Below are 25,880 nucleotides of genomic sequence, written 5' to 3' on the forward strand. Positions count from 1 at the left end.
AACACAATCAGCTATGTAAGTGATAAGGAACATTGCCCAAGAGAAGTATAGCTATTTCTGGAGCTCAGACTTAAGGGCACTCTTTCAAGACACTGGATCTAATACCCCAGCAAGGACCCTAGAGAATGAGGTAAACTTACCGTGGGGTGGCTCTTAGAAGCCTGGAAAAGGTGGTTGCTAAACCTTGGTAAAGTGGAGAAGCCCAAGTTGCCTTGGCAGAAGGTAGAGGAAAGATTAAAAGGCTGAGGGAAGGGGCATGTTAGGATGGAAATATCATGTAAGACCAGAAGATCCACTGAGGCTTATGTTCCACGTGAGGCCCAAAGAACACACTATTCACTAAGACCATTCAGAATACACTGTTGGCTGAGCGCGGTGTCTCACGCCTGTAATCCCAGCACTATGGGAGGCTCAGGTGGGCAGATCACGAGGTCAGGAGATCAAGACCATCCTGGCTAACACGGTGAAACCCCGTCTCTACTAAAAAATACAAGAAAATTAGCCGGGTGTGGTGGTGGGCGCCTGTAGTCCCAGCTACTTGGGAGGCTGAGGCAGGAGAATGACGTGACCCCAGGAGGTGGAGCTTGCAGTGAGCTGAGATCACACCACTGCACTCCAGTCTGGGTGACAGAGCGAGAATCCATTTTGAAAAAAAAAAAAAAAGTAGAATACACTGTTGAGAGAGACATCGGCGTCATTAAGAAGTATAATAGTCACCTCCTCTGCAGGGCATTGCTCAAACTAGGAGAGTGATCCCAGAGCTGAGCTCCTCAACAGCCGTGGGCATGATGGGGATTCTGGCCAAGGAATAGAGACCAATTGGAAGTGTGTAACTCCCAGAAGCCATGAGGTCACAATTACGTAATAACCAACAAGGTCAGAGAGCAGCCAAGGTGGCATGATCTGCAGGAATTGCAAAGATGGTTAATAGTGCATAGTGTCCTTTACGGGCAAATATGTAGCCAAAAAAGATGCTACATAAAATCTCAAAATGTGTGGGTCCGTGACTGTGGAGTTCACATGTCAAATATAACACCACCCAGAGCAGCTGACTTCACAGAGTGTGGAAATGGCTTTGGAAAGGCACACCTGCAGCGATAGGAGGCAACCCTCTAATAGGCTGGGATGACATCCTGCAGGATATGCATTGAATCAGAGACCTCTGTATGGCACTGTGTCCACAATAAAAAGAATAAATGGATCTGGGAACAAAGGGGTCAAAGTAGGCGTGTTCCCACTTACCGTCACTCCCAGTGACCCACTGGGAACTATCCTTCCAGTCCCCAGAACTCTGTGTTAATCAAGGGGTAAGGATCCTGGTCCCCAAACTCAGTGTACTCTTGCCAGGGGACATAACAAAGGTCCCATTGAATTACAAATTACTGCTGCCACCAGGGCACTTTGAAATCCTTGTCTCCAGGGACCAGCAGGAGAAAAGAGTCACCATCATGACAGGGGAAATCCATCCTCATCAGCCCGAGGAAGTGGATGGGGTTAGGGAGGAAGATGTGTGGAATCCAGATCTCCTTGGGCATTTCCTGGTACTCCCTTGACTCATTGGAATTAGGATTGGGTGTGTGTAGTGCTCCTGGCCTGAGAAGGGTATGACTACAAAGGGCTCAGATCCACGAGGAATGAAGATTTGGGTCACATCACCACATAACATCTTTCAATAAGCTATCAGGACTTGCCGAGGTGATAGCTAAGGGTGAGGGAAATGGACCATGCGAAGGGACAGGATGAGAACCAGGTTGGGCCTGAGAACTGGCCATAGTTTGTCCTATTAACCTATCACTTCTAAGCTTCCCTTCAGGAAGAGCAGTCCATGGACTTGTGGAGAGGCTGCTCCCAAGCACGCATGTAGTGGTGGATCTGTGCAGTCCAGTGTACGAAATGTGGCCACCATGATCTCTTGCTGTGGGAGTATGACTGACTGACAGCCCCAACTGTTGCCTCTACGCACACACCAGCATGTTTGCACAGAGCTGGGCTTTCCATACCAATGACTGAGCATGGCAGGTATATGAAAGCTGGTCAGTTCTTTTGGGGCGCAGTGGTGCATGCCTATAGTCGTAGCTGCACAGGAGGCTAAGGCCGATCACCTGAGGCCAGGAGTTCAAGGCTGTAGTATACTATGATCACTAGTATACTATGATCACTCCTGTGAATAGCCACTCCACTCCAGCCCAGGCAATACAGTGAGATCCCTGATTCTAAAAGGAAAAAAAAAAAAGGCTATACAAAATTAGCTGGGCATGGTGGTACCTGCCTGTAATCCCAGCTGCATGAGGCTGAGGCAGGAGAATAGCTTGAATCTGGGAGGTAGAGGTTGCAGTGGGTGGAGACTGCACCATTGCACTCCAGCCTGGGCAACAAGGGTGAAACTGTATCAGGAGCCGGGGGAGGGGAGGGAGAGAGAGAGAGAGAGAGAGAGAGAGAGAGAGAGAGAGAGAGAGAGAGAAAAGAAGAAGAAGAAGAAGAAGAAGAAGAAGAAGAAGAAGAAGAAGAAGAAGAGGAGGAGGAGGAGGAGGAGGAGGAGGAGGAGGAGGAGGAGGAGGAGGAAGAGGAAGAAAGGAGGGAAGGAAGGAAAGAGAGAGGAAGAGAGGAATAAAAGAAAGAAAATGCTGGCGAATTCCTGTGAGCAGTGGCCACTTTGGCTCAAGGACTCTGATTGGCCTAACCAGGGCTTTTTTGGAACTGTGCTATGGTCTTTGACTCTGTATCCCCATAATCTCCTTTTCCCTCTCTTCTTCCACAGATGTCAGAGCTGCAGCATGGTCTGGAGGCTTTCCATGTTTTCTTTTTTTTTTTTTTTTTTTTTCTGCTTTCTCTCCCTTGATCCTTCACAGGCATTTTCCCCAATACATCTCTTGCCTGGCTAATCCTTGTCTGATGAGTTTCCAGATGGACCTGAATTAAGTATGTTCCCCAGCTACCTACTAACTAGTTAAAGACCGATCCATATGCCATACTATGGTAGGGAGAGTTAGTTTATATATACCTTCTTACCTAACCTTCATAATCATTTACTGAAGTAAATGGGCTAGGTAGTATGATTTCAATTTTATTTATAAGGAAACAGGATTAATTTAGGAACTTACCTGGGATATACACTAGTAAGTGGCAGAGCTGAGCTGAAATTTAAACTTAAGTTGTTATTACTCCAAAGTTACCTTAACTACTCATCTGTGGGGCAGTTAGACTGAGAGTGAAGTTGACATCTTATGAGAGTTGAAGTATCTGAGGAAGATAAAGTTGATGTTCTACAGAAGTTGGGGGAGGAAGTTCTCCAAATCAGAATCAAGTTTTTTTCCTCAAGCAATGACTTTAGGATAATACCAAATATGTGATACCTATGTATTGAATTCATGACAGAGTTACCAAAGTTATACTTTGGACAATTACCTGAAAATTTTTAGTCTAAAAAGATAATGTGGACATTTACAATTATATATACATACATGATTCATTTGCTTTTCATCTTTTTTTCTTTACTGAATTGTATCTTTAGCAAATATCTGTTGAACTTTTATTATATGTCATGCATGATACCTGTAAGGTAAAATATTATATATATTCCCTTTCCTTCCTGTTACGTTTAATCTGATTTTTTCTTACTGTCTGTCATTATGAATAAGTACTTTAGACAGCCTACTGTTTGCATGGTACTAAGCAATAGAAAATGGCCTCCTTCCTGTAAGTCTAATCATTTCGCCACCTGATTCAATGGGTTAGTGAGCATGTAGAGAAAGATCTGCTCAGTCAGCGTCAAAGTTTATTTCAGCTGTAAGCTGTAAGAGGTTCAACATTTGATTTTCCTTTTCCTTTTTTTTTTTTGCAAAGTGAGATGAGGGAAGGGATTGTTAAACAAAGGGTGAACATTTACTTAATACTATATTTTCAGTAGAAAATGACAGTCTTGATTAAAAAAGCAATTTTGACACTTCAGAACATCCATTGAAATCTTATATGGTTTAAATACTGAATGTGTAAAATATTTAGCTGCATAAAAGAGAATAAAAAATAGAATGAACATGTATGTCTTCCTCCCCACTCTTTATATTCCTTAAATCTTTGTTTTCTTTCTTTCTCTCTCTCTCTCTCCCTCCCTCCCTCCCTCCCTCCCTCCCTCCCTCCCTCCCTCCTCCTTCCTTCCTTCCTTCCTTCCTTCCTTCCTTCCTTCCTTCCTTCCTTCCTTCCTTCCTTTCCTTCCTTCTTTCGTCTTTCTTTTTCTTTTTTTTGACAGAATCTTGTTCTGTTGTCCAGGCTGGAGTGCAGTGGCATAATCATGGCTCACTGTGGCCTCTACCTTCTGGGCTCAAGTAATCCTCCTGCCTCAGCCTTCTCAGTAGCTAGGACTACAGGTGCATGCCACCAAGTCCAGCTAATTTTTAATTTTTTTTATAGAGACTAGGGTCTTCCTATATTGCCCAGGCTGGTCTTGAACTCCTGGCCTCAAGCATTCCTCCCACCTTAACCTCCAAAAGTGCTGGAGTTACAGGCGTAAGCCACCACACCCAGTCTATGCAAATAATTTTTAAACAATAAATATTAAATGGGTTTTTTTCTTTTGGAGACAGGGTCTCTCGCTCTGTCACCCAGGCTGGAGTGCAGTGTTGGGATCTTGGCTCACGGCAGCTTTAACCTCCCAGGCTCAAGCAATCCTCCCACCTCAGCCTACTGAGTAGCTGGGACTACAGGCACAAGCCACCACACCAGGCTAATTTTTGTATTTTTTGCAGAGATGGAGTTTTGTCATGTTACTCAGGCTGGTCTCAAACTCCTGAGCTCAAGTGGTCCACCCACCTTGACCTCCCAAAGTGCTGGGATTACAGGCATGAGCCACTGCATCCAGCCTAAACTGAATATTAAAACAACTGCTTTAGAACACAGTCACAGAAATAGGATTGAGTAAAATGGACTATATAATTTTAGATTAATTCATAGATTAATATTGGCAAGTTACTTTCTATGCAGTTTCCACAAATCTACACTGTCCTGAAAAACGCACACCACATCAGGGTCTAAAACAGTGAACATTACAATTTTTCAAATAGTTTGTACCTTTAATGTTTTTAAAATGTATCTTGTAGCTTTAATTTGAATTTTTACAATTATTAAAGAAGTTAATGATTTTCTATGTGTTTTCTCACTAGTTTCTATTTTTCTTTTAACATATCAATGTGCATGTGGAAGAGTAGGTAGGGGGGACACTATCTGTTTTTGTTCTTTGCCCACCATCTACTAGGGTCATGCTATCTTCTGTCAATGTGTAATAATGAGATCTTTAATGAAGATAGCAATATTTTATCTGTCATACTTTTTTCTTTTTTTTTTTTTTGAGATAAGGTCTTGTTCTGTTGCCTAGGCTGCAGTATAGTGGCATGGTCATGGCTCACTGCAGCCTCAACCTCCCAGCCTCAATCGATCCTCCTGCCTCAGCCTCCTGAGTAGCTGGGACTATAGGTGCCTGGCACCACACTTGGCTGCTTTTTGCAGAGACACAGTTTCATCATGTTGCCCAGGTTTCTCTGTCATACTTTTTTTTTTTTTTTTTTGAGATGGAGTTTCACTCTGTTGCCCAGGCTCGAGTGCAGTGGCGTGATCTTGGCTCACTGCAACCTCCGCCTCTCGAGTTCAAGCGATTCTCCTGCCTCAACCTCCTGAGTAGTTGGGATAACAGGCACGTGCCACCATGCCTAGCTAATTTTTGTATTTTTAGTAGAGACGGGTTTCACCATGTTGGCCAGGCTGGTCTCGAACTCTTGACCTCAAGTGAGGCCTTCCAAAGTGCTGAGATTACAGGCATAAGCCACCGTGCTCGGCCTTATCTGTCATACTTTTGATATGCATTTTACGGCATGTTATTTGCCCTAAAAAACTATACATGCAGAATTTTTCCATTTTCTTGTACTCAACCATGTTGAATTGTTGTGGGTTTTTGTTTGTTTGCATTGTGATGTTCTCTGTGATTCCAAAGGTATCCCCTCTCCTTAAGGTTAGATAGGCGAAAACAGCAAATATCTGTTGTGTGCCAACTATGTGCCAGGCACTATTCTGTACTGCAAACACAGAAGTGAAATAAGACAGAAAAAGTTCCTAGTCACGAAAATTGTTGAAAACAAGTAAATTAATAAATAATTAGAATAATGTTAGACAGTGATACAGATTAAGAAAACAATCAGGTCAGGAGCAGTGGCTCACGCCTATAATCCCAGCACTTTTTGGGAGACCAAGGTGGGAGGATTGCTTGCGTCCAGGAATTTGAGCCCCGGGCAACATACAGAGACCCTGTCTCTACAAAAAATAAAATTAGCTGGGTGTGTGACGTCAATCTGTGTCTCCAGCTACTTGGGAGTCTTAGGTGGGAGGATCACTTGAGCCTGGGAGATCAAGACTGCAGTGAGTTGTGACTGTGCCACTGCACTCCAAAGCAAGACTCTGACTCAAAAAAAAAAGTTATTTGCATGAAAAAGTTCATTCGTTATGAAGACTTGTGTAGAAACATTGAAATATGTTTACAAATTACAATTAAGTTTAAGGAACAGTTTACAAAGTGACATGTATGCCATGACTATATGAAAAATATGCCCCGTGACTGATTTATATCACGTTTGCAAGATTACAGTCTATTTTTTCTCTAGATTCCAACTTTTGGAAAAAAATTTCATGACTTGTACAAAGGGGTTTTAGTTTAGTTTAGTGTTGTTGGCAGACATCATTGTTTTCATCTAACATATCTTCCCATTGTTATCTAAGCAATAGCTTTTGCAGAGGAATAGACTGACAGGGACATGTTCTTTTGATGAAGATTTATGTGTGAAATTGTGTGTATGATTGACGGTTGGGCGGTTATTATTATTTTAGATAATTTTCTAATAAGAGGCTTCTACACTGCATTTGGTTTAATTAAATTTAGATGTATGTCATGGATTGCATGTTAGAAGGTTTATTTAAATTTAGATGTATGTCATGGATTGCATGTTAGAAGGAAATATTTGTATTCTTTTGTTTTACACTATTGTGTCTCTCCTATATATCATATGTGTATCATATATCATGTCACTCTACTGTATCATATGTATATGATATGTATATGTACATATATACATATATAATATATGTATATATCATATATGTATATAGACATATATGTCACTGTACTATATATCATATGTCACTCTACTGAGTGACTTTTTTTTTTGAGATAGAGTCTCTCTGTCGCCTAGGCTGGAGTGCAGTGGTGTGCTTTTGGCTCACTGCAACCTCCGCCTCCCAGGTTCAAGCGGTTCTCATGCCTCAGCCTCTCAAGTAGCTGGGATTACAGGTGCATGCCACGATGCCTGGCTAATTTTTGTATTTTTAGTAGAGACAGTTTTGCCATGTTGGCCAGGCTGGTCTTGAACTCCTGACCTCAGGTGATCCATCTGCCTTGGCCTTCCAAAGTGCTGGGACTGCAGGATTACAGGCATGAACCACTGTACCCGGCCCTTTTTGTTTTGTTTTGTTTTTTTGAGACGGAGTTTTTCTCTTGTTGCCCAGGCTGGAGTGCAGTGGCGCGATCTTGGCTCACTTCAACCTCTGCCTTTCCGGTTCAAGCTGTTTTCCTGCCTCAGCCTCCTGAGAAGCTGGAATTACAGGTGCCCACCACCATGCCCAACTAATTTTTTGTATTTTTAGTAGAGACGTGGTTTCACCATGTTGACCAGGCTGGTTTTGAATGCCTGGCCTCAAGCAATCCACCAGTCTTGGCCTCCCAAAGTGCTAGGATTACAGGTGTGAGCCACCATGCCCGGCCTGTTTTTTTTTTTTTTTTTTTTTTTTTTTTTTTTTTTTTTTTGAGACAGGATATCACTCTGTTTCCCAGGCTCGAGTGCAGTGGCACCATCCTAGCTCACTGCAGCCTTGATCTCCTGGGCTCAAGTGATCCTTCCATCTCGACTCCTGAGTAACTGGGACCACAAGCATGTGCCACCACACTCAGTTATTTTTTGTATTTTTTTGTAGATACGGGTTTTTGCCATGTTGCCCAGGCTGGTCTCATTTTGAACTCCTGGACCCATTTTGAACTCCTGAACTCCCGAAATGCTGGGATTACAGGTCTGAGCCACCATGCCTGGCTTAGTGACTTTTTAAAACTTTCCTATTCTCAAACATAAAACTGAATTTCTTATCCTGCTTGGTCGGTGGCATCCAGTCAATGGCATCCTTGGTCAGCTTGTCAACCAATTCAGAAAATTTAGGAGTCATGTGAGATTCCTCTTTCTGCCTCAGTAGCCACAACTAATCAGTCACCAAGCACTATCCATTCTACCTCCTCAGGCTTTTTGCATCTTCCTTAGTATCCTTCCCCAGTCCACCGCCTTAGATAGGCTCTCATCTCTTGCAGCTTGCAGTTTTACGATGACATGTAATTAATCTCCTTGCCCTCCAATTCATCTTCCACATTATCCCTAGACTAGTGGTTCTCAGTGGGGTGTGATTTTGCACCCCAGGGGACATTTGGCAATGTCTGAAGATATTTTTGGAAGTCACAAGTGGGAGAGGAGGAGGGTGGGGAGTTGTGGGGAAATGTGATGGGGGAACAAGAGGAGTTGCTACTGGCACCTAGTAGTCAGAGGTTAGAGATGCTGCTAAACATCCTGCAATGCACAGGACACCTCCGCTACAACAAAGAATTTTCCAGCCCACAATGTCAGTAGTGCTGAGGTTGAGAGCACTTGCCCTAGAGTGATTCTTCTAAAACAAAAACCTTAAATCTCTCAAAAAAACCACTATTTTTTTTGGGCAAAAGTTTTTGCATGGGGTTCATCTTTTCTCATTCCCCAGTCACACAGCATATACTTATTTTTTTTTTTTTAAGAGATGGGGTCTCACTCTGTTGCCCAGGCTTAAGTGCAGTGGTGTGATTCTAGCTCACTGCAGCCTTAAACTCCTGGGCTCAAGCGATCCTCTAGCATCAGCCTCCCAATTAGCCAGTACTACAGGCATGTGCCACCATGCCCAGCTAGTTTACCTTTTTTTTTTTCTTGAGAGGGAGTCTCTCTCTGTTGCCCAGGCTGGAGTACAGTGGTGCCATCTCAGCTCACTGCAACCTCTGCTTCCTGGTTTGAAGCAATTCTCGTGCCTCAGCCTCCCAAGTAGCTGAGATTATAGGCTCCCGCCACCACACCCAGCTAATTTTTGTATTTTTAGTAGAGACGGGGTTTCGCCATGTTGGCCAGGCTGGTCTCAAACTCCTGACCTCAAGTGATCGGCTCACCTTGGCCTCCCAAAATACTGGGATTACAGGCACGAGCCACTGCACCTGGCCATTTTTTTTTTTTTTTTGAGACAGGGTCTTGCTATGTTGCCCAGGTTGGTCTCAAACTCCCGGCCTCAAGCAAATCTCTTGCTTCAGCCTCCCAAAGTACTGAGATTACAGGCATGAGCCGCCACACCCAGCCAGCATATACTACTACTGCCTGAATATGCCGCCACCTCCTGACTCCTGCCTCGTGTCTGCTACTTGAAGCTTCTTCTGACTTCCTCAGACTTGACTGGGTGACTGTCTTCTGTGATCGCCGTTACAGGACCGGGAATCACACTGAATTGTTACTTGCTTGTCTCTCTGACTGCACATTGAACATTCAGAGGTCAGGAACCTAGTCTTTTTTTTTTTTTTCTCTGAATTCTCATCACCTAGCACAATGTCTGTTACAGACGAACAGATTAAACTGAATCCCTGATTCCACCCTGTGAACAGCCAGATTCATTTGTGGGCAAAATGGGTTCACTGCTGCCTTCCTGACTTTCCTTTTTCTTTACCCTCCTCACCTGAAATGCTGTTCTTTCACGTTTCTGTCTCCCTTCATGTCACTCTCACCTGTTCTTTATGGTCCAGCTCAATAAAAATTCCTACCACTTCCTGAGCCCATGCCATGTGGGCTATATTATCATAGTTCACTTTCAGCAAAACCCCTTTAAGGAAGGCATTATCCCTATTTAACAGGTGAAGAAAATGATGCAAACAGCCCTGAGGTGTTGTTCAGAGTGTGGCAGGCTAGACAAGACTTGCACACAAACACCCACAATGCAGGCAACCCAGCTTGCCTCCCTGTCTGCTCTGATCTCCGGTCTTCTCCCGTCCTCTTCTCTGTACTTCTGGAAGGCACTTTGGAGTTCATTTTGTCTGCTGCTCAACTGAGAATTGAGTCAACTGAGAACTGTTTAGGGCAACACAGGTGGTTAGTGGTGGAGGCCAAACCTCAAATTCAGTAGTCTAATTCGGATGCTTGACTTTATTCCACACCCAGAATATCTTGCTCACTTTCAGTTGCAGTAACTCAAGTGGTCAGGAACTGTCCAGCAGGATTAGTGAAGTCAGCACAGGTGGGGCAGCCTCTGTCCACAGCCCTGAAGCTGCAGAATTCTGACTGTGTGCGGCCTCGGAGGATTTTCATCCAGGGATTGTCAGGGGGAAGTCGCTGGAGTGTTTTAAGCATGGGAGTGTGTGAAACAGATTTGAATTTTTAAAAGTTCATTGTAGAGAATTAATTGGGGGCTGGAGTGAATGCAGTGATTTAAGAGGTGTTCGTGGTCCCTTCAGGTGAGAGATGGTGGCAGCTCGGACCATGTTGCCGGAACGTAGACAAGTGAACTGACTGGAGAGATACCTAAGGAAATAAAATTGTTAGGATTTGTCCGTGGACTGCCTACGAAGTTTGAATCGTGGCTACAGTGTGACCTTGATTAAGATACTTAAGACTTAATTTGTTCCTCATGGATAAAATGATACTACTACTTTGAGAGGTTATTAGTAAAATAATGAAAAGCGCTGTACATGTGTTAGGTATCAGTGAATGTAGTTCTAACTCCTATTATGCATACGCTTTTATTTTTTTTTTCGTAAAGAGCTTTTAAAATACGGAATGGGTTGGATCTGCAGCAGCTTGTCGAAGCTGGGGGCTGTATTCTTAAGTTCTTTTTAGTCTAGTGCTCCACTAGCTCCCCTCCTACTCAGCTGGGGTAAGAAGCGCAGCGTACACGGTGGAGGGGGTTGCATTTCTGCATCGAGCGCACAAAGGTGTGGCGGAAGGGGCTCCAGGGCTGGGAGGGGTCAATCTACAGGCGAATCCTGGCAATTTTACTCCTCGCGCTGGCTGACCTCGCTTCCTAGATGAGTTTCTACATTCTAGAATCTAGAAGACTGGGTGAACAGACTAGTGGGGGTGGCTTCGCGAGCGAAGCCGGATGGGGGCGGGGCGGCTAGGCCGGAGGCGCAGATTCTCCGCCGGGACCGCGGCCCCGCCCCGCTTTCCGGGGCTGCCGCTGGTGACGTCACGAGGGGGCGGGCCCGGCGACCGCGGGGGTGGGGCCGGCCGCGGGGCGGGGCGGGACGGGAGGCGGTGCGTCGCTGAGCGCAGGCCGCGGCGGCCGCGGAGTATCCCGGAGCCGCAGACAGCGCGGGCCTGCGCCCTGTCCTGATTGTCCTCGCCGCGACCCCTCCTCAGCCCTGGGCGCGCGCGCGCTGGGGTCCCGGGGGGCTGGCCGCCTAGCGAGCCGGCCGGTCGACCCCAACCAGCGCAGCGACCCGGCGCCGCCCGGCCCAGGCGCACACGGAAGTGGTGAGTGTCACCGGGGGAGGTGGAGGAGCCGGGGTGGCCGCGGTCGGCAGGCGAGGGGCGCGCAACCGGGCTAGCCGGAGGCGCGGCCACCGCTCTCTGTCGGTCTTCACGCTGCGCGGCCCGGGCTGCTCCTGAGCGCTGCCCAGGACCCCGCGACTCGGGCGGGGAAGGCGGGGATTTCCAGCCCCGCGGAGCCGTCGGGCAGCGAGGAGGTCCCCGGGCGGGGGCCCCTGGCCGGGAGGGGAGCGGTTAAGCCAGGCCGCCCCCTCCCCCAGCGCGCACGGCAAGTTTTCACAAACAAGCCCGGAGCGCGCTGTCTGACATCCTGTTTATACCACCCCGAGATACGGGCGCGGGCTGGAGGGCTGACGTCCCTACCTCCTTGCACCAACTTGACCGCCAGCTCCCGGCCGGGGTCGCGGCGCAGAAAGGTTTTCTTCTTCGGCCCCCGGACGGAGGCTGAGTCTTAGCTTTTTTCCTTCCTTGCGGTCTCAGCGAGGGAAAGTTTCTGGTATTTGGAGCTGGGTGTTGGGCGTCCGCGAACTCGGGAAACGCCCCCTCCCCTCTTGGATTCTGTTAGGAATCAGGCCTCAGGTAGCCAGCTAGAAGTGGGAAAGGTGACCCTGGGCGAGAGGACCAGGGAAGGGGAACAGTGGGAGAGAAACACCCGGGGAATTGGGAATCCCACTGGAAAGGGACTGATTAACCGAAACGGACTGGTCTCTGGCTCCCTCACTCCAACTCCATCCGCGCGCGGTCGGCGACCAGGAGCATCAGAGAACTAATAAACACTCCTCCAAAGTCACTCCTCAGGGTCCCTGGGATGTGGGCTCCTTGGATGTGTGTTTACTAAGGAACTTCTAAATAAAAGATGCGATGTTTGCCAGGTGTTTGTGCACACGTTTTTTGGAGGGTTTGCACTCTATGATTTCCTGTGTGTTCCTGGGGAAGAGGACCCCGTCCTTCCTGCCACTCTTCTTACTACGTGGCTGTGAGCTGCCTTCTGCCGCTGGTTGAGTACATCACTATACATGTCATTGACACTTTTTTCCCCGAGTCATAGGGCTTTTCTCTCAGTGGTAGGAATTTACAGTGGTATAAAATTGTCATTACTTCTTTCAGGGAGTAAAACATGGGTAGTTAAATGATGAGAATGAAGCAGAGACAGATGTAATCAGGGAGTGTTTGGTTTTGGCTATTTTTTTTTTTAAAGAAAAGATTTGAGTTACGTATGGGTATAGGCACAGTAGATTTTGTTTAAGATGAGCAATTTGTATTGATTGAATCTTTGTTCTTTCCTTTCCAAAACCCCATTATGTGTTGTTTCTTGATTTTGCTTTTGATGACTGTGATGGTTTCCAAGACCAGGGAATTATTTTCGTTGAAGGATCAATGTATTGTTTTGTACTTTGTGGTGAAGATTAATGGATACCGCCAGGGTTCCAGACATTTCTGGTACAATATGCTTTGTAATGTGGAGAAAATGTCTCCCCTGTACAGATCCAGATCACACTTAAAGATGTGAGGACATCATACTTGAATGACTTTGGACATTATAAATAAGAATAATCATAACCTCTTCTTAATTCTGTATATCATATTAACTAAGCACTTTGACAGAGTCTTAGTTTCTGTTAGTAGGTACAAAACTATATTTTTTTACTGCTAGGATTGCATTGTGATACTCCACACTGAATACAGCCAGTTTAAATGGTTTCCCCATTCCATACTATGCTAATTATTTACTGCCATTGGGAAAAGATTGTAGAGAATGCGAGAATGCATAAATTAGATATAGGTAAAATAATTCAAATATTTCCCCACATATAACTACATTTCTGTTGTTGTAATTTAGGATCTTAACATGAGCTTGGCTAAAGCCTTATACTTCCGACTGAAACAAGCATTGAGAACGTGTAGGTTGATACTCATTTGTATAGAGAGAACAAGAGAACGCTAAGGTATAACTCCACAGCAAAGACCAAGATCTGTGTTTTCTAATTCTCAGATTCCTCTGGTGTTTTTTCCCCCTCAAACACATCCCATTTTGTATGTCCTTATGTCCTGATGAGATAATAGCATGCTGTTAGATTTATTGTCTGAGATGTGAATATTCATACCAAGTTTTCTTGTTCATTTTCACATTTAAAAGCATTATTTTAAGTGGATGGGGAATTGGTTTATTAATGGAATCTTGCTGAGTACAAGTAACATTGGATGCTTTGTGATTTATTGTGGCTTAGTGGTATCTGGAACCTTGTTATAGAACAGGAGTGTTGGAAGGAACTTTGCAGATTCTTTTAGACCAGTAATTCTCAACTGGGTACGATTTTGCACCCAAGGAGATATTTGCAGTTTCTGGAGACATTTTTGGTTGTTACAACTTGGGGGAAGGGAGCGATGCTACTGGTAGGCATCTAGTGGTTAGAGGCTAGGGATGCTACTAAACATCCTCTAACGCACAAGACAGCCCCCCATCCTAAACAGAGAATTATCCATCTCAGTAGTGCCCAGGTTGAGAAGTCCTGTTTTGGAATACTGAGGAAGGAGCAAGAAGATCTGGGCTCTTGCGGTGGCAAATTTTTTCACTTCAGGGCACGTATTTTCTTCATTTGCAAAATGGAGATAAGAATATTCTCCCTGGTCATCTCACAGAGTTTTGGGGGAAGATCAGGTAAATAATGCATGGAAACTGTGACATGCTATGCAAATCATAACTAATATGAAGAGTATTTTTCATAAGTGAATCATTAGTTTTACCGGTAGTTGAGGGAACCAGGGTTAAGGCAATATGTTGAGTAAAAAGCTGCCTGTGGATGGTTTGATATTATCAAATTCTTTGTTATTCATTTTTTGGGGTAAAGGTTTTTTTTAGTGTACTTCGTTTTCTTATTGTCAGAACATGTACTTTTTAGCTCTATAATTTCTTTAAACAAAAGTTATTTCTCCTATGGTGACAATAAGGAGAACTCACTATAGAAAAATTAGAAAATATAGGAAAGTAGAAAATAGAGGGAACAAGTCATTCATGCTCTACTCCCTTGTCCATTTAAGCACACTCATCCCCTTGCCAATTTCTTTTCTGTAAGAGCAGTTAAGATTCAGAGAATTAATGATGAGAAAGGAGAGAGTAGCTGGTGACCAAGGAAGGTGTTCCTTGTTTGTGTGCCCTTCATTTCTTTCTTTTTTAATAATTACGATGTAAAGGTAAATTACATTATAGTAGGCATTGGAGACATTGATTCATTGTTTTTATTATTTTTATTTTTAATTTTTTTTTCAATATGGAGTCTCACTCTGTCACCCAGGCTGGAATACAGTAGCACAGTCTAGGCTTACCGCAACCTCTGCCTCCCAGGTTCAAGTGATTCTCGTGCCTCAGCCTCCTGAGTAGCTGGAATTACAGGCACGTTCCACCATGCCTGGGTAATTTTTGTGCTGTTTTTTTAGTAGCGATGGGCTTTCACCATGTTGACCAGGCTGGTCTTGAACTTCTGACCTCAAGTGGTCCGCCCACCTCAACTTCCCAAAGTGAAGGGGATTATAGGCGTGAGCCACCATGCCTGGCCTGGTTCATTGTTTTTATACTTTCCTTGCTGCCTCCAAGCCACGTTCTCATTCAGCTTGTTTCCTCTCTCTGCTTCTTACTCTCCCCTGTGCTCAGCTAGGTGTGCCACTGTTGCTTCCTGTCTCACAAACCCTCTGGTAACATGGGATTTCAAACAGCTGTCATGTTGAAATGACTGGGTTTCAGGGGCTGGAAACTAATTCCTGTGAGTATTCTTCCCACTGAGGTGCACCAGCATTCTTGGCAGTTTAAGGCAACAGGAAAGCATAAAACATTAAGCTCATTTCCATGATATCTCCACTTCTGAGGGTTTATGATCTGTGATTCTTCATAGTTGGCAGTGGGCACACATTCTTCCTTGGTGCTCTATGGATAAACTGCCCAGTCCTGAGGCAAGACCTGCTTTAGAAGCGAAAGGATAATTTCTTTTAAGTCTACTCTGGCCAGAAGATAGAGCTGGCGTTTGTTGGGATATTTTTAATCTGTGGTAACTGAATTTACTTAACAGTACTATTCACACTAGCATTTTGTACATTCTTTTATTCATTTAGCAAATACTTGTTGAGCTCTTGCAGTGAATCTCAGAGTGAATAGACAGACAACAAAACAGGTAAAAATCTTTGTCCTCGTAGAATTTACAGTCTAGGGGAAGACCCTGAGGGCATGTTCAGTTTTGTCGTTGCAGATTGTTTACATGTGAAAGAGCAAATCTTTGTGATTGTAGAATGTTTCCTAGAAGCCTTCATGGCACTCCTTTGAAGTCTGAGGACTAGGGAGTAGCTTCCCCTTGTTTGTTACCTTTCTTTTTTTAATATTACAGATTAATTCATTCTTTGTATGCACAGACATCTCTTTGGTACCTATTAAGTGCCTGGCAGAAGGATAAGACACAGTTTATATGGAAATAAACTTGGTATACATAGCTGTAACCCAACGTGTTATGTAGTAGTGGTCGGAATTAAGAGCTCCAGGACCCTGAAGAGAGGTAATCCCTGCTTGGAGCCCTTGTCAAATGCTTTTTTGAAGAGGCTTTATTTGAGTTGGGCCTTCAGGAGTGAGTAGGAGTTCCTTTGTTTTAGGGTGGGAAGGAAATCTGGACAGAGATACAGTGTGAGCAAAGACATAAAAGTGGGCATGTACATGGTGTCAGTGGCAGACTTGGAAGTGGCCACTAGATTAGAGCAAAGACTGCTTGGGAGGGAGCGGTAGGAGGTAGGGCAGGACATGCAGGTTGGGTCCAGATTGTGAAGACTGTAATTCTTTCCACAAGTTTGTGAGCAGTGTTAGGTTAGGGACTAAGGCATCTGTTGAACGAATGAGTAGGGAAGATGAGAAGCCATTTGAAATTTCCAAGCTCAAGAATAACACTATTAGCAAATGGAAGACCTGAAGCACTGAGAGTTCTATGAAGGGTCAGCTTCATCTGACCATTGTGCAACTCTCTCCTCCCCATCCCAGAAAACGCCCTTTATTATCTGCCATTTATCAACTATCCAGAAGACTGCTAGGAAACAAGAAAGCCTTCGAGCCAAGCAAGATGTCATGAAGTTCATCCATGCTTTCCTTACAGTGGAGTATTTGATTTGCTTTTAGTTTATAAAGAATTTTTTGACAGTTTATCTAACTGGTTTTTAAGCCATTAGAAGATTAAATACAACAAATGTAAGAGACAAGAGTTATTAAGTGGATGAATACAGGAAGACATGTTCTCAGAGGCAAGCAGTGTTAATTTTTATCTTAGAAGTGAATAAGGAGTTTCTACTGGTTTATGACAAGGAGAACCAAAACTCAAAAGTGAAACAATATGGGGCATTTAGTGGAGGGCAAACACCATTGTCAACATGCTAGCAATTTGAGGTTGCATTGTTAATCACACCACAGTATGGTGATTGGTACTGGTAACAATCATTAAACCATGAAGAAGAGGTCAAGTTGTTGAGCATAAATGAAGTGAAAGTTCACATCTCTAGCAGAAAAGGGCAAGTTCAGATATCTCATTTAGGGGTTAGGAGGTATGCAGGAGGGTCTGGGGACAATATAAGAAGCTACTTTCAGAGAATTTCTGTAGACAAATTCAAAGAAGAGGTTTTCCTCAGGGTGAAACACCAGTGAGGAATCTTTGCTTTAACTCAGGGAGAGTTACTTAAGAGTGATCTGCGAGAGAAGGCTGACTGTGAAACCTAAGAGGAGCTGTGGCCGTCTGTGTAGAAGACAGTAATAACTTGAATCCAGCTGTAGGAGACTAAATCACATCAATTTATGGTACCTCTGAGTAGAAAACAGACTGATTGATTGTCTTTTAGCCTTGTTTTGTTTTTTGATTCTGATAGTCTGTTTTTGGAGGCTCTGGATCTACACTGTGGTTTGATCCTAGCTGTGAGATTGCGAGCAAGTTACGCCTGTTTCCTTATCCATAGAATGACAATAAAGATAGTACCTACCTCTGAGGTTGTTTTGAGGGTTGAATGACTATGCTTAAAATTTTGAAATGATGCCAGCATGAGCTAAAAATGTGCTAGGTATTTTTAAATTTTGTTTTATTTTGAGACAAGGTCTTGCTGTGTCACCCAGGCTGAAGTGCAGTGGTGTGGTCATAACTCAAGGCGGCGTTGACCTTCTGAGCTCAAGCAGTCCTCCCCACCTCAGCCTTCTGAGTAGCAGGAACCACAGGCAGGTGCCACAATACTCAGCTAATTTTCAAATTTTTTTATAGAGAGAGGTTTCATTCTGTTACTCAGGCTGGTCTCGAACTCCTGGGCTCAAGCAATCCTCCTGCCTTGGCCTCCCAAAGTTTTGGGGTAATAAGCATGAACGACCATGCCTACTTATTTTATTTTAATGAGTGGTAAATAGGCTGTATATTAAAAAAAAAAAAACCTCAAATTATAAACAATGTTTTAACATAGTAGGGAAGATGCCACTTTGTTTTGTAAAACAAAGACTAACAGATATATTCTATGTTAGAAAGACTTCAATTAGCAATGAGTGAATCAAAAAAGAAGGCAGTTTCTCAAATCTAGAAGGGTTTATTACAAAGACAGTGCCAAAGGTGCTAGGTAAATTAGGTTTTACTCTATTTTTAAGGAAAAATGACTAGCAAAGGTGCTTTTACTTAATTTAAAGTGCCATCCAGGGTATATAATTTGGTAGGAATGTATTTGACTTTCCGGGAAAGTTAATGTGAAGATACTGTGTTGACCTCACTGATTCAGTTTACTTGGCAAGTTGTGGGCTGTTGGCAGAGGCACTAGGTATACCTGTTTGTAAAATGGTGTCTTCAGAATTGTGTGGAAATTAAGTATCTTGTAAATCAGATAGTACTCCAGGGAGTTTTGCTGGTAAGGAATTATAAGAATTTAGTATTCAGTTTCTATGGAATGCCCTTTTACAGTTTCTGTTTCCATATACGTATTTTGCTTTCCTAAAGCAAGATTTACCCAAAATGCAAAAGTGTACAAAAAGTTGGCCCTTCCTCCTAATCATAGATGTGTATTTTACAATATTTTATTTATTTATTTATTTATTTATTTAGAGACGGAGTCTCGCTCTGTCACCCAGGCTGGAGTGCAGTGGCCGGATCTCAGCTCACTGCAAGCTCCGCCTCCCGGGTTCACGCCATTCTCTTGCCTCAGCCTCCCGAGTGGCTGGGACTACAGGCGCCCGCCACGTCGCCCGGCTAGTTTTTTGTATTTTTACTAGAGACGGGGTTTCACCGTGTTAGCCAGGATGGTCTCGATCTCCTGACCTCGTGATCCGCCCGTCTCGGCCTCCCAAAGTGCTGGGATTACAGGCTTGAGCCACCGCGCCCGGCGAATTTTACAATATTTTAAATGTATCTCCTGCTTGGTGATGTATATGTTGGACTGTTTTCTTGGGTCTGGGCATTATTTATACTCAAGAACAGTTGTTACCACGTGATTGGAAAAGAGCTCTTGATGTCATTTTCATCCCATATGCTTTGACAGCAAAGGAGTTAGCTGTATCTTCTCGTGTCTTTCTATTCTAGAATGAGAAAGACAGTAAAGCTCCCTAATTGATTTGTATGGAGGGGGAGTGGGTAGGAAAGTCCGCTTCAGCTGAAAAGGCTGACCTGTAGGTATTTAAAACATAAATTTAGGTCTGTTATTTTCAGGTACACTTGGTAACTCAGACTAGTCTGAATATAAAGTAGAAATAGATAAGAACCACTTGTAATGAATGCAACTTTGTTTGTTTATAACGGTGTTTTAAGGACTTAAGGGTATTGGAACTGACAGTTTATTCAATTAAGCACAATTATATCTGTAGGCTTGCGCACACAGTTAATTTGATCAAATTATAGTGAGGCTATATAATTTATAACAATTTTTTTCAATTATAATTTAATATAATGTTTATGTTGTACTAAGAAAAGATAAAACAACTCAAGGAAATTTTTTTTTTTTTTTTTTTTTGAGACGGAGTCTCACTCTGTCACCCAAGCTGGAGTGCAGTGGCCAGATCTCAGCTCACTGCAAGCTCCGCCTCCCGGGTTCACGCCATTCTCCTGCCTCAGCCTCCCAAGTAGCTGGGACTACAGGCGCCCGCCACCTCGCCCGGCTAGTTTTTTGTATTTTTTAGTAGAGACGGGTTTTCACCGTGTTAGCCAGGATGGTCTCGATCTCCTGACCTTGTGATCCGCCCGCCTCGGCGTCCCAAAGTGCTGGGATTACAGGCTTGAGCTACCGCACCCGGCTGGAAATTTAAAATAATCTACCAAATATGTATCTTCCAAGAGAAAAATCTTGTTATTAAACTAGTTTGGTGCATCACACACAGGGATGCGGACAAATGCAATTTATATTATAAAGAGGTACAATGGCTTTTTTGCCAGGTGTAGCTGCAAACCCATTTTAGCACTAATTCGCATTAGACTAAAAAGTAATATGCATAATGTCTTAATATTCTGACTGATTTTGTTCAGTTAAAACCATTCTGTGAAACTTTAGGCAAGTCCATAAATCACAGCATATTGGTTATCTTTTTGGGAAAATCATTTGATGTATGGTGGTAACTCCAAGGAACCTCATGTTTTTACTTGTGTGGAATGACTGTTCACTTGGGTTGGTGGAAGCAGGAGGAAGTCAGAGGAAGTCATATTGGCCCAAACATAAATTGTAAGCCCACCTGATGTGATTTAGGAAGCAGGCGGCCACTTACCATCTATAAGCTGGCTGAAATACAAATGCTGTTAGGTTTTCATGTTTGTTCCTTTATTCCGCAACTTTCTGTAGAATTCACATGTATGTGAGACAAGACAGGCTTGGCTCCTGCCCTTAGAAAAGTTTCTTGCTTGTTGAAAAAACAATTCAGCAATTGTATTACTGTTTGTTACAATGATGCTGAGTACCAGGAGAGATGTCAGAGGTGGGCTGTAAGAAAAGGGGTCTCTGCAGTACTTTCATACATGGAAATCTGAAGGGTGAAAGAGCTGTGCTAAGAGAATGAGGAGGATTTCCAGTGAGAGGCAACAATATGTGCCGAGGACCTATGGTGGGACCAACACCCTGCAGCTGGTGCAAAGAGAACAAAGGTGGAGGCTGGTGAGGCAAGAAGGAACCTGGTCAAGCAGGGCCGTATGTACTACATTACTTTTGGGCCTTGTAATGCATTAGGGGAAGCTGACATTTTTAAGCAGGCTTATAACATGATGAGATTTGTGTCCCATGAAAAAATGGAAGAAGGATCCCACCCACTCACTGCTGCCCCTAGAGCACCTCTCTTTCCTCTTTCCCTTCATTCTGCTGCCAAATAAATGCCTTGAAACCCTTCACTTCCTCTCACCCACTCATTCTTTAACCCTTTGCAAACTGACTGCCACCTCCACACTCATGAGACTGCTTCCTTGAGGTCACCAGTGACCTTCTTGCTGTCACATTTTAACACCTTTTTTCTGCCCTAGTTATCTGAAACAGTTCATGCTGCTGAAAACCTCCTTCCTGGCAGATGTCCCTCAACCCTACTGCTGCCTGGCTTCTGAGACACAGTAAGGACTTCCTTTCTCTGTGTGTCTCTGTTCTCTTTTTGAGTGTCTTCTCTTTCTCTCACTTCTCCTCCTCCCCAATGAGGATGTTTCTAAAGGTTCTGTGAATGGTAGATCTTATATGTTGCGAAAATGGTGCAGATGACCCACTTTTGCCTGAGCTCCAGTTGTCCCTTTTTATTTATATTCCTTCCTCTCTGCTCCTTACCTCCCCCAAATACTGGTTGCACAGTTTCAGACACTATTCAAGGCACTGGGGACACTGGGGAACAAGAGAGGAAAGGTCCCTGTCCTTAAGTAGCCAGCAGTCTAAGATGTTAAACACATTAATAAACAAGATAATTTCAGGTGGTGATAAGTACAGTAGAGAAAGTTAGCAAGGTATGGGTAGTGAATACTTAGGTTGAGGGGTTAAGAGAAGGGCTCCTGGTCTGGGAAAGTGACATTTAAACTCAGCCTTGAAGGACAAGTAATGAGTAGGAGCCAGGCAGTTCAATGATCTGTAAGAAAAATGTCCTAGGCAGAGGGGATAGCCAGTGCTGGGCCCCTGCAGTGGAATGAGCTTTCCATTTCACACTGGGCTGCCTTGCTGTATGTCCTTTGACACCTCCTGTTTAACTGCTCCAAGATTGATACCATCTTTCTTTCTGAGCCATTGTCATAATAATGGATGATTTCTCTGTTTTGGGTTCATACCATCTCTATCCACCACCCTGAAAACCCTAGGCCAGCAGGGTGTGGGCCTCACAGAAAACTTTTGTGAGGGGAAAGACAGTAAACATTTTCAGCTTTGAGCACAGCGCGGTCTGTCACAAGTATTGAATCTGCAACTGTAGCACCAATGTAGACGTGTAAACCAGTGAGTGTGGCTGTGCTCCAATACAACTTTATGTATGGACACTGACATTTCTGTTTTCACTTGTCACAAAATACTTTTCTTTTTTTTTCCCAACCATTTAAAAATGTGTCAACTTATTGGCTGTACAAAATGGGCAGCAGCAGGCCAGATTTGGCTTGCAGGCCAGAATCTGCTGCCTCCTGCCTTAGACTAACCCCGATCTCTCCCTTTGCTTTTGCTCCACCCCACATCCTCCCCAGGGCCTCTCAGGGCTCCCTCCCTGGTATTTGTATTCAGCACCTTTGCCACTCACTGTCCCCACTGCCGCAGCCTTCCTTTGGCTTTCTTTACCTGAGTGATCTATCATTGCTCACTCTGTGTCCATGTGCACACATTATTTAGCTCCTACTTATAAGTGAGCGTATGTGGTATTTATCTTTCTGTGTCTAACTCCTGATCACAAGCCTTTAGAAGCCCCTATTGCCTGTAGAAAACAATCCAAGCTCCACCTTAGTCTGATGGTAAAGATTCCTTGTGCTAAAACCTCAATTTAACTTTCTAGTATACTCTCCTGTTTCTCTCCTGCTACACTGTCCCAAAACAGATTGTTCATTATTTTGCTTTCAGGTCCCAAATGTTTCCCATGATTTTCTGTGTTCTTCCTCGTTTAATGCACTTTTCCCATGCTTCATGCTCTCCATCTGTCAGAATTCCATAGCTTTCAAGGCCCCTTCAGATGTCCCTGGTCTCTTCCTCTGCCCCTCCCTACCCTAACAAGCGGTGTATATACACATAGTCCTCTGGTGGTGTGTAATCCTCTGTTCCAGCACGTCATGTTCTGCTTTGTGCTTCAGTTCTTTTGCAGACACACCTCCACCATGTAGTCACGAGGCCCTTGAGAGCAGGAACCATCTCTTTCATCGTAATGTTGCCTTCCCAGTAGGCACACGGCTATTTATTGAATAAACACAAATCCTATGTACACTTGTTCAAATTGTACAAAATTTGCAGGAGAGGCAAAGTGGGAACATTTTACTGAAGGGAGTTTGGTCAAATTACATCCTTGATTCTTGTATAAAGTGGTACAGTTTTGTAAAGGATCATCAAGTATTTTGGAAGACTTGTTGGCTCTGCCAGTGGCTTAGATAAATAAATCGGGCAAGTTATTGACCTCTCTCCTCAAAGAAAAAAATTGATATGCTTTCTTTCATATAAGGAACAACAAAAAAAAGGTGATCTGTAACTCATTGTGTTTCCTTGCTAGAAAGCTCAAAGATAAGTTATTTGCCTGTTTTTAGTTGCTATCCAGTTTTCTTACAATAATCTGTCTGCCTCAGTCTCCTCATCAGATTACTTATCACATGTGTTAAATCCTTCTTTTAATTGATGGTTCTGTTGTCTAGATCTTTTACATTTATATAGGTAGCCTCAACTCTCCTTTGTTTGGAGAGGGGCAATAGAAATATAAATAATAAATAGTTGCCCATTGGTTTCCCCAACCTGTGGTGACAACAAGATAATAAAACAGATACTTACCCTATGTAAAGCAGGCAAAAAGGCTTTGGGCCAATATGGGAATCATGATGTGGGTTTGGTGGAAAATGAGCAAAGTACCTTGTAAGGATCTGGTAGTCTGAAAGTTAATGCGTGCTTGGGGTAGGTCATGTCCTGCCAGGTCTGTGGGATTTGTGACACATCATCCCACGTGGGGAGGAGAGTAGGCAAGGGCGTGAGACTATTGATTAGTAAGCTTTTACTGTGTCGGTTGTTGGGTTATATACTTTGCATTTGATATTTAATTTAGTCTTTGTAATAGCCAGAGACTTGGATCTTATTGGCATCGTTTTCCAGATGAGCAAACAGAGCTAATAAATGGCAGAACTAGAATTCAAATCTGAGGCACTCTGGCATTGTAAACAACAACAAAACATGATTCTACTCTTCAGAGAGACTTTTTTCTCGTGGATTGTCACCTGTCCTTTTCTTTCTCTCTCTCCTGACATTGGTATTTAAAATGAGAACCTAGGAAACTTGTTTCTTCTAACCTAGTGTTTTCGAAGCAGTTTTAGGTCCTTGGAGATGTGCCTTGATGCATCTATACAATATAGTGTTTGGTATTGTTAGATATAAAGAAGACGTGAGGCTGGGCACGGTGGCTCATGCATATAATCCCAGCACATTGGGAGGCCAAGGCAGGCGGATCACTTGAGGTCAGGAGTTCGAGACCAGCCTGGCCAACATGGTAAAACCCCATCTCTACTAAAAATACAAAAAACAAGATTAGCCAAGCGTGGCAGCACGCACCTGTAATCCCAGCTACTCAGGAGGCTGAGGCAGGAGAATTGTTTGAACCTGGGAGGCGGAGGTTGCAGTGAGCTGAGATGGTGCCACTGCACTATGGCCTGGGGGACAGAGCAAGACTCTGTCTCAAAAAATAAAAAAAGAATTGTTTGTTTTTTAGGTTTTGGGGCAGGGCAGTTGGGTTCATTTAGCTGTCCTAAAGAAAGTTTGTTATATTTTTTGTGAAATATTTAGTTTAAAAGTTGCATTGCCATTTTTGACATTTTAAGTCAGATGAGATTTACTGTTGCTTTATATTACCTGGCTGTTATATAACATGTCCCGTGTTTACCTGTGTGAGTCTGAGCATACCAGATGTGCTGTTATAAAAAGCGTGCTGGACTTGGAACCAGGAGGAGCTGATGTGAGGCTGTCGTCTGCCACTTACTAGCTCTGTGACTTTGGACTCATAATTGAGCCTCAATTTTTCTCAAGTGTAAAATGGACTTCATAGCACCTGTCACAAAGAAAGTTCTGTGAAGCTTAAATGAGGTAGAACCTACAAAATAGCTTCAAACAGTGCCTGGGATCCAGCAGCATTTAATGAAAGTTACCCACTGCTACCCCAAATACTGAATATTGCCAGAAAATCTGTAAATTGTTACATAATGTTTACACCTTTATAAGTGGTAACTTTATAGGTAAATATTATTCAAGTTATGAACCTCTGATTTAGGAAACCTCCTTATGCAAATGGTTGGCTTCCCACTACAGAAGCATCATAATAAGATAGTGGTTTAGACTCCCAAATCTGCAACCAGTCTGTGTGTTTGAATCATGGCTTATGATTAATCATAGCTGAATTATCGTGGGCAAGTTATTCAACCTCTTTGTGCCTCAGTTTCCTCATCTGTAAAAGGATAATAGGATAATAATGGCCCCTACCTTATGGGATTGTGAAAATTAAATAAGAATATGTGTTTATGTATGTGTGTGTTTGTCTATATTTGTACCAATACCCTGTTGGAGTTTACCACTATTATTTACTGTTCCTCTTCTCTTTTCCTCCCTGTGTAAACAGCCCATAAGTTATCTGGAAGTTCTCTACAGTAATCTCCCTCTTATCTTCTGTTACTAGAAGACTCCTTTTTCTTCTGTCTTTGGTCCCGTGTTAGTTGCTTCATTTTGATTGAGGCTGTCTTGTTCTAGTGTGCAATACATTCTCATCGATCCCTTTCCTGTACATTTCTTGCCTAGACACTTTGAAAAAGTGTTTTTGTTTTGGGTGGAAACTGAACATTTTCTAATAATGAGTCATAAACCCAGCCAGGTGTTAAGGATACTCTTACATCAAGAAAAATGAAAGCTATACAGTCTCAAGCAAATGAAAAAACTATATAAAATGCCTAATTGTTTATTGAATGTTTACTCTGTGCCAGAAATTCAGATCAATAAACTGAGCCTTAGAATGGTTGAAAATGTTTAAAGGTACCTGGCTTTTAAGTGGAGGAACCTAGATTTGATCAAAGCCAGGCCAGCCTGGCCCTTGGTTTCACAATCCCTAAGCTCACTTGCCTTAATAAGGCC

General features: G+C 43.4%; 1 protein-coding gene across 2 annotated transcripts in view; it reads left to right on the forward strand.

Moving 5' to 3' along the window:
- The first annotated feature begins 11,389 nt into the window (after positions 1-11,389).
- The window catches only part of JAK1 (Janus kinase 1), a 128,432-nt gene continuing 113,941 nt past the window's right edge, over positions 11,390-25,880 (forward strand). For both annotated transcript variants that reach the window (XM_010370709.2, XM_010370711.2), the window contains exon 1: positions 11,390-11,606. The gene's annotated coding sequence lies outside the window, so the exon portion shown is untranslated. The remainder of the gene's footprint in view (positions 11,607-25,880) is intronic.

Source organism: Rhinopithecus roxellana, chromosome 12 (assembly GCF_007565055.1).
Source record: "Rhinopithecus roxellana isolate Shanxi Qingling chromosome 12, ASM756505v1, whole genome shotgun sequence".
NCBI classification, from domain to species: Eukaryota; Metazoa; Chordata; class Mammalia; order Primates; family Cercopithecidae; genus Rhinopithecus; species Rhinopithecus roxellana.